Here is a 9895-nt window from a genome sequence, read left to right on the forward strand (position 1 = left end):
ATTTATTACCTGCTTACCGTTTTTTAGGTTTTATTCTAACCACTGTGGATACTTCAGTGAACAAAATAAAACAAAACAAAATACCTATTCTCATGAATTCTAATGAAAGGATATTGTACAATAAAAATTAAGGTTAAAATATGTGGTATATGTGAGACAGTAATAAGCGTTACAGATAAAATTCACAGTAGGGTAAGAATGATTTGGTACAGGACCAGGCAGTGTTTTGTTATGTTGAACACAGGGCCTCTGTGAGTCAGAACCGACGCCATGGAATCTAACAACCACCACCACAAGGATGATTGGTGGATGAGGAATGGAACTCCACCTTTATATTGGGTGGCCGGAATAGGCCTCACCAAGCTGATATTTCAATCAAGACATGCTGGAAATGAGAGAATGAACCACACGAATATTAAGGGCAAGAACACCCGAGGCATAGAGAACAACCATCGCAAAGGTATTGAGGCAAGAGTACGCCTGGAGAATTATAGGAACAGCAAATTGGCCAGTGTTGTTGAACCAAGTACAATAAGGAACAGATATTATTAAAAGAAGTCTGAGAGGAAATGGGCTATGTCATGTAGTGGTCATGCATGCTGTTATAAGGACTTTGGCCTTTATGCAGTAAAATTGGAAGACATCAGAGTCATTACTGGTTCCCGGAATTCTTGCATTTCCTTGTCTTCTTAAACATCTAATCTTGCATAACTTAAAATGGTAACTGTGAAATTAGTTACCGATCTTGAAATATGATATTAAAGAACCTTGTTACTCCTGTATGGCTCATGGATGAGTAAAAGTTATAGTGATAACTTTCACCTAATTTCCTTTAATAGATGGGAGTTGTCTAGGGGCCTCTATCCCTGTTTGAAGCTGCATGCTCGAATTTGGTTCCAAGCATATTGCTTAACTCCAGTATTTATGTAAGTGAACTGGAACATAAACAGAACCAACATTTTGGAATCAGAAACTCTTGCTTGAGTGGAAGATAGAAATATCCACAATGTTTTAATAAACTGAAAATCTTAAGTCTGAAAAACCAAGGTAAAAATTTCTCTAGAGCTGAAAAACCACATACCATCCTGAATCAAGTAATCATGAAATGATTCTGTAAATAAGCCCTTACAACAGTAAATTCCCTTGAAGATGACCTCAGATAGCACTTAAAGGAAACTGAGGACAAAATAATTATCAGACTCCAGCACATCAAATTTATGAAAGTGCAGATAAAAAACAATGTGAAAAATGTTTTAATCTTTGGGATTTTTATTCTTGAAATAGATAAATGTAGATATAGCTTTCATGAGGTAAGACATTATAAACACAGAACATGATTTTTCACTTAATGTTAGAATCTCAGAGGTGTACTGTTGCTGAAGGGGTAAAAGCCATGGGAGGAGAAGTCCTGAAATAAAGGAGGAAGTTCAGTTATCCAGAGATATCAGTGATGATCTCTGAACTGAAAATAAATGTTGAATACATTGTCTTCACTTAACTCGTTTCATCCTACTGTAGATATCTAAGGCAATCCAGTTTGACTCTAAAAGGATTCAAATTTGAAAAGTCTGAAAAAAAATAATTTTCAGATAGTTGTTGGGCCTTCAATTTTGGAGAATGATCAAAGTCTGACCCAGAGATATCTGGGGCAGGAAAACATTAAGTCTTAAGGAATTACTGGTAAAGCTGGTTGAATTGTCACAAGCAAAAAGAAGATGTAAGTTGTGCTGATACGGAGATATTTTAGGGAGAGGGCTATCAAAAGATTGAATGTGATGCCCAAAGCATGAGAAAGGACTGGATATTTGCTTACCAAACCCATTTCCTCTTCTTCCAGTCAAGCTAGACTACATTTCTTAGACTCCCTGCAGTTAGTCTTGTTTGATTTCCAGCCAATGGAATATGAGGGGGATAGATGTGTGACACCTTCAGGTCTAGCCCATATGCATTCTAAGCTTTCCTCTTCTGCAGCCTCTCGAAATCTTCAGAATCCAAGATATCAGCTTCAGGTATCTTGGAGAAGAGAAGCAAAACCTCAGGAACCTTGTGAGGATAGTGAAGTCACATTCTGGAAAGAGCCAGGACCCCTGTACCACTACTTAGATGGTGTCTGCCCACTGATGTAGAAAAAAATTTGGACTTCGAACAATGAAGAAATAAACTTCTATCACAGAGGCTGGCAAACTACCATCTGCAAAGCAAGTCCAGCCTATGGCTTATTCTTGTAAAGTTTTATTGGAACAGAGTTATACCTATTGATTTACATATTGCCTGTGGCTGCTTCCATACTGCAACAGCTGAGTTGACTGTGTGATCAAACTGTATGGTCCACAAAGCCTAAAATAGTTACTACATGGCTCTTGACAGAAAAAAAGAAAAAAAAAATTGCTAACATTTGTTCTACTTCATCAAGCCACTGAGATTGTGATGTTTGTGCCTTAATGCATGATGAAAAATTAAATAATAAATGTACTATCTTTCCTATAAACCTGTATTATAGACATGAAAAATATAACCTCAAGAATATTCTCAAATTCAATGATAAATATGAGCATTGAATAGCATTGTGCCCATATTTGGAAGAGAAATGTAAATGGTATTCTCTAAAGAATGGTACGAGTAGAAAATGAACTCAAAATATAATGTTAAATGAAAAGGGAGGACAATAAACCATATAAACTACAATACTTATTGTGTGAACATATGCTCATAAATATATGCACATATACAAAAAAAAAGAAAAACAAAAACAAAAAAACCTGTTGCAGTCAAGTTGATTTCAACTCATAGAGACCCTGTAGCACAGAGTGGAACTGGCCTACAGAGTTTCCAAGAAGTCACTGGTGAATTCGAACTCCCAGTCATCTGGTTAGCAGCCAGGCTCTTAACCACTGCATTACCAGGGCTCCTGTGCCCGTATAAAACTAAAACCAAACCCATTGCCGTTGAGTCGATTCCAATTCATAGCGACCCTATAGGACAGAGTAGAACTGCCGCATAGAGCTTCCAAGGAACACCTGGTAGATTCAACTGCCGACCTTTTGGTTAGCAAACATAGCTCTTAACCACTACACCACCAGGGTTTCCTATTCCCATATAGGAGATGGAAAAACAAAAATACAACTAAGATTGGTGGTAGTTATCTCTGGACTGGAAAAAAATAATAATAATTGATAGTAGTTATCTCTGTATTGTTGCACAACAGCTGATTTTTTCTTTCCTTTGTGTTTCGATTATTTGGCTGGTATCAAAAACAAACAGGTACTAATCTGGCTTAACTAAAAAAAAAAATAAAATAAACATCTATGGGTTAAACTTGGTGATGAAGTTATTCCTCAATCTTTAGAAGCAATTGTACACAACCAAAAAATCACATGGGAGTATTATGTCATCTAATTGCCCCATTTGTGGCCTCCAATGCAAAACGTCAATGATATTCTCTAGGGTCCATATCCCCACAGCCCTGGTGGCACAGCATGGTGCCAGGATTCAGTTCTTAGGTCTGCCTTTCTCCCTGCTATCTCTGAGTATACTTAATAGATTGAAGGATAGTAGCCCTTTACACAAAATATTGTTTTAAATATACTATAAACTCTTGCTACTTTATTCAGGTCTGATACTATTCTCAACAAGATTAGTTGAATTCTCTGCAGGAACTTTCCTGAAGTCCATTAATCGTAACATAGAAGCTTCAATAAATGAATAAGTTAAATACTCCACTTAGGTAAGTTGATTCAATTTTTATTGTATTTCACATTAGAAGGATAATAATGCATTCCAAGTAAGCTTTGCAGGAGGCAAAAACATGTATAAATCCAGCTGCCATGATGTGCACTTTGTTCCTTAATGCGGATGGTTGAGGGCTTTAGAGGTTGTGTATAGACCGTCCTTCCTTTCCAGTGACATTCATCCTGGTTTTCTAACTGCACATCCATGGTGTACTCAGCACCCTAATGGACATTTTAGAATCTAGGAAATTATAAAATATGGGCATTGTCCTTAAAAAAAAATCAATTTTAGGAAGAATTTGGCAGTAACATACATAATTGGAAATGATACGATACAACATTCAATCCCTGTTATTAAAATTAAAGCTTGTGTCTATAAAGCGGAGAGAAATTTTATAATAAAATGAATAACGTATTTCCTAGTATTACAGGTTTGTGACAGAAACAATGCCTAATGTTTTCAGTTGTAAGTGGGAAAATAAAGCATTACACAAGAGGGAATAAATTGGGAATTTCAGCTTTATATAAATGAGCACGTGCTGTTGAACAGAGCTGGATAAATTCTACATTGCTGGAGAAGAATGATTTGGTGGTAACAAAAAAAAAAAAGTGGTAACAAGGGTGCATGTATAGACCAGGGAAAGCTCTGGAAAAGGTAGGCTGAACAATGTAAATTTCGTGCATTCATTAGTAAGAAACAGTTGGAAAATTAAAAGCCATTTACCATCAGGATAAAATCACAATGGAAAATTATTCTGGCAATGCTGTGCAGAATATTTTGAAGTGGAGGACTCAGACTGTGAACCCAAATCCAAAAACATTGCTGTGGAGCCAATTCCAACTCATAGTGACCCCACAGGGCAGACAACAACTACCCCATAGGACCCAAGGCTGTAAATCTTTACAGTAACAGACTTCCACATTTTTCTCCTGTGAAGCGGCTGTGATTTGAAACCACTGACTTTCCAGATAGCAGCCAAGTACTTAGCCACTGTGACACCAAGGCTCTCTCAGCCTATAAATAAGTGGTCATAATTTACCTAAGTAGCAATCAAGATAGTTTAGAATGGTAGCAGAGAGACTGTTGAGAAATTAGTCTTTGGAAGGCATCTTTCTTACAGTAATAAACCTAAGAAGACTAGAGAGTGACAGGAAAGCATAAACAACACTGAGGGAAAAGGAAACCAGGTGGAAATGATGTCCAGACCTTATTGACTCATATACATTCGTTTATTGAATAAATATCAGTGAGTATATATTGTGTCTTAGTGTCCCATTTGCAATGCAGAAGCAAACAAAACAAACAATAATTCTTGGTCTAGTGACCTTTATTGTGAAACAGAAAATGATAAAATATGTGCTTAAAATAAGTAAAATGCGTACCATGTTACACGTGTTATATTTATGTTGACAGTTGAGTTCTAGGTTCCCATAGTTGAACAGGTGAGCCAGAAAAGATACTGCTGAACCTCATGATGTGTATTTTCTTCAACGCAAACATTTTCACTAAACTCAGGTTCATGGGAAGAGCCAGGATGGCCCTCTCAGAAAGCCAGCTGCTTCTGACGATACTGAATATGGTCATTTGAAATATAAAAGGGTCAAGGGTCAATTCTATTTTTGTTCTTTCTCTCTCAACTTTCTTCTTTAAATTATTACTCTAAAAAATGAACATTCAGTGTACATCTGGGATATTAGTAAGTCCTAACTTGAAATAATGTAACAGTAGATATTAAGCATTTTTAATAACTGTCTTTGTTGACACTCAATAAGTTTCTCAGTATTTCTTCATTGTCTTCTATCTAATTCAAGTTTTGTTTTTGAGGATCAACTATCCTATTTTCTCAACAGGAACCAAGAAAACCAGAGTGCTAGAGCCATATTCATGCTCTTGGGCTTCTCAGAATATCCGGAACTCCAGGTGCAACTCTTTTTTTTTTTTTTTTCAATTTTTATTGTGCGTTACGTGAAAGTTTACAAATCAAGTCAGTCTCTGATACAAAAATTTATATACACCTTGCTATATACTCTTAATTGCTCTCCCTGTAATGAGATAGCAAACTCCTTCCCTCCACTCTCTCTTTTCATGTCCATTCCACCAGCTTCTGCCCCCCTCTTATCTCCCCTCCAGACAGGAGATGCCAACATAATCCCATGCGTCTACTTGATCCAAGAAGCTCCTTCTTCACCAGCGTCTTTTTCTATCCCATTGTCCAGTCCAATCCCTGTCTGAAGAGTTGGCTTTGGGAATGGTTCCTGTCTTGGGCTTACAGAACCTCTGGGGACCATGAAAACCAGGGTCCTTCTAGTCTCAGTCAGACCAGTAAGTCTGGTCTTATTACGAGAATTTGGGGTCTGCACCCCACTACTCTCCTGCTCCCGCAGGGTTTCTCTGTTGTGTTCCCTGTCAGGGCAGTCCTCGGTTGTAGCTGGGAACCATCTAGTTCTTCTGGTCTCAGGCTGATGTAGTCTCTAGTTTATGTGGCCCTTTCTGTCTCTTGGGCTCATAATTACCTTGTGTCTTTGGTGTTCTTCATTCTCCCTTGCTCCAGGTGGGTTGAGACCAATTGATGAATCTTAGATGGCCACTTACTAGAGTTTAAGACCCCAGATGCCACTCTCCAAAGTGGGATGCAGAATGTTTTCTTAATAGATTTTACTATGCCAATTGACTTAGATGTCCCCTGCGACCATGGTCCCCAAATCCCTGTTCCTGCTATGCTGGCCTTCGAAGCATTCAGTTTATTCAGGAAACATCTTTGCTTTTGGTTTAGTCCAGTTATGCTGACCCCTTCTGTACTGTGTGCTGTCTTTCCCTTCACCAGGTGCCCCTCTACATGGTCTTCCTGACCATCTACACAGTCACTGTTTTTGGGAACCTGGGCATGATTGTGATCATCAGGATCAACCCCAAACTCCACACCCCCATGTACTTTTCCTCAGCCACTTGTCCTTCATTGATTTCTGTTACTTTTCAGTAGTTACACCCAAACTATTAGAAAACTTGGTTGTGGAAGACAGAACCATCTCCTTCACAGGGTGCATCATGCAATTCTTCTTGGCTTGCATATTTGTGTGACTGAAACATTCATGTTGGCAGCAATGGCTTATGATCGATTTGTAGCAGTTTTTAACCCTTTGCTCTATAAGGTTGCAATGTCCCCGAAGTTTTGTTTCCTGTTGGTGACTGCCTCATATGCTTGGGGTATAGTCCGTTCCTTGACATTTACCTACTTTCTGTTGACATTATCCTTCTGTGAGACCAACCTCATAAACAACTTTCTCTATGAACATGCTGTCATTGTTGCTCTGTCCTGCTCTGACCCCTACATTAGTCAGAAGATCATTTTAGTGTCAGCCACATTCAATGAAATAAGCAGCCTCATGATCATTCTTACATTTTATATGTTCATTTTTATCACTATCATGAAGACGCCTTCAACTGGGAGGGGCCACAAAGCCATCTCCACCTGTGCCTCCCTCCTAACTACCATTACCATCTTCCATGGAACCATCCTTTTTCTCTACTGTGCGCCTAATTCCAAGGGTTCATGGCTCATGGTCAAGGTGGCCTCTGTGTTTTACACAGTGGTCATCCCCATGCTGAACCCCCGATCTACAGCCTCAGGAACAAAGATGTGAAGGAGGCAGTAAGAAAGTTAGTACAAAGTTACCCTGTCACAAACTGCAAAGTCTGTAAAGATGTATTTGTTCATTTTCAGAGAATGTAGAAAATTGTCCAAGTAGTCTAGCTGATTTATTTATTCACATTCCTTTTCAGATAGCAAAGCAGTGCACGTGTCTGATGTAACTCCCCATTTGACTGATCGTCCAATACCAATGTTCTTTAGAGCTTAGTAAATTAGTTGAAAAATAATTAGTAACAGAGTTATTAAAGCTCAGTTTATTTAAATTAAGGTTTCTGAATCAGAGTTAGGCAAATGAAGATTTCCGAGTTAGTACAAATGGCAATGTGGTTACCCATGTAAATGAAGTCGTTCTGAATATGGGTTTATGGAGACGTTCTGAAAATGAATAGCTTAGCAGGAGAGAGGATATATCATAGCATAATATAGTAAACATAATAAACAAAGGTCTGTTCAACCCTTAGGCATGAAATATATTGAAAATATGAATTTCATTTCACATTTTAAAGTGCACATAAGACATATCTCTGCCTGAACAGTCCAAAATATGGATTGGTTAAATTTTATTTGGTCATGTAAATTTTATTTTATCTCTGTATACTAAGACAGTAAAACATAATATGATCTGCTAATATCTGAGGTCATCTGATCTAGCCTGATCTTGGCTGATGAATTCGACTCAGGACAACAAGTGTATACGTTCATTGGGCGGCTGTTTCATGTATCTATGATCCTGCTTGGACCACTGGGGTAGCTAGAGTATGTTCTTCCAGTGTCAGTGCCTGAGTCACAAAAGGAAACATGCATTAACAAAAGCTTTTCAAGCAACTGTTTTTGTTATATTCTATAGTCAATGTGAATCACAGAGCTGAGACCAAAGTCAAAGGTTTGAGGAAGGATATCTGCCTCTTGCAGAGCTTAAAAGTTACATGGCAAGGAGCACAGATACAGAAAGGAATGAAAAATAGGATCCAGTATCTCAATCTACTTAAGTTTATGGTAAATATTATCTCATGGAAAATATCCTTCTTTGACATTCCAGATAAATATGACATAACTGTAATTGGTTTGACACAGTCTTTATGAATTAATGGATCATTTGATTCACTTATTGAAATGACTGTCTTTGGTGAGTGATACTGTATCGTGATTGAAGATAAACGATGTCTTGATGAATTTCCAGGTATCATGACCATAATCTATCCGCAAACAGAAATGTTGCTTGCTTTGTCTAAAGCATGAGCATTTTTTTTTCTACTTAAAAATTTGTATTTTCTCTTTATAGAAATTGTTACTAGCAATAGTGGTTAAGAGCTTGGCTACTAACCAATAGATTGACAGTTTGAATCCACCAGCTGCTAGCTTCTTGGAAACTTATGGGGCAGCTCTATTCAGTCCTACTGGATTGATACAAGTCAGAATTGACTCAACAGCAACGGGAAGCAATTTCTGTATTCTATTCCGATTGCTTAGCAATATATAATACTGTTTTCAACATGCTATAATATGTAAATATAGTATTACGTTTTTTAGTTAATTTTGAATTGTCATCATGTGCCATACATACTCAACTAAATGTTCTAGGGGAATATTTTAATACTTTGTCCAGCATTACTATAAGCACCATAGCTCTCTTGATTATAATTTGCATAGAATGTCTTTTTCCATCCTTTCATATTCAACCCCTTTTTTATCTTTGGGTCTAAAGTAAGTATCATACAGATAGCATATAGTTGGATCATTTGTTTTTCCTTTCTTCTAATCTCTTTCCTTTTGTGTTTATTGATTTTTTTCTAGTGTACCATTTTGATTTCATCTTCACTCTTTTTCTGTATTTTTTAAAATTGTTTTATTAGTGATTACCTTAGGGATTAAAATAAATATCCTCAATTTACAGCAATCTAGTTTGAATTCATCCCAATTCAGTTTCACAAACAGAAAACTTTTAAATTAAAATACCACTTTAATAGAAATATATAAAAAAAAAGTTGTAAAAAACAAAAACTAAATATAAAGAATAAAATTGCCAACTTTTTTAAGACCTTAGAGTGCAAACTTCAAAATATCACTGAGAAAAATTTAAGACAAACTAAGTGGAGAGATGTAGCATATGCACTGATCAAAATTCAATATTACTAAGATGAAAATTCTCCCCAAATTACTCATTTAATACAACCCCAATCAAAATGAAAGTTATTTGAAACAACTGACATAAACCAAAACCAAACCCAGTGCCATCCAATTGATTCTGGCTTATAGTGACCCTGTAGGACACAGTAGAACTATCCCATTGATTTCAAAGGAGTGCTTGGTGGATGCAAACTGCTGACCTTCTGGTTAGCAGCTGAACTCTTAACCACCAGGGTTTGAGTTATGTTTCGAAATGAAAAATGTCCAAAAAACCCAAAGGTATTTTAAAAAGGAAGAACATAGTTGGAGGATTTGAAGATTTATTGAAAACAACAGTAAACAATGTTGTGTAAAAAAAAAAAAAAAAAACCCAAAGGTATTTTAAAAAGG

The 9895-nt window shown here is 37.0% G+C and overlaps 1 pseudogene; it reads left to right on the forward strand.

Moving 5' to 3' along the window:
* The first annotated feature begins 270 nt into the window (after positions 1–270).
* Positions 271–7428, forward strand: LOC126063709 (olfactory receptor 5D13-like; annotated as a pseudogene).
* The last annotated feature ends 2467 nt before the right edge of the window (positions 7429–9895 follow it).

Source organism: Elephas maximus, chromosome 20 (genome assembly GCF_024166365.1).
Source record: "Elephas maximus indicus isolate mEleMax1 chromosome 20, mEleMax1 primary haplotype, whole genome shotgun sequence".
Taxonomy (NCBI): Eukaryota; Metazoa; Chordata; class Mammalia; order Proboscidea; family Elephantidae; genus Elephas; species Elephas maximus.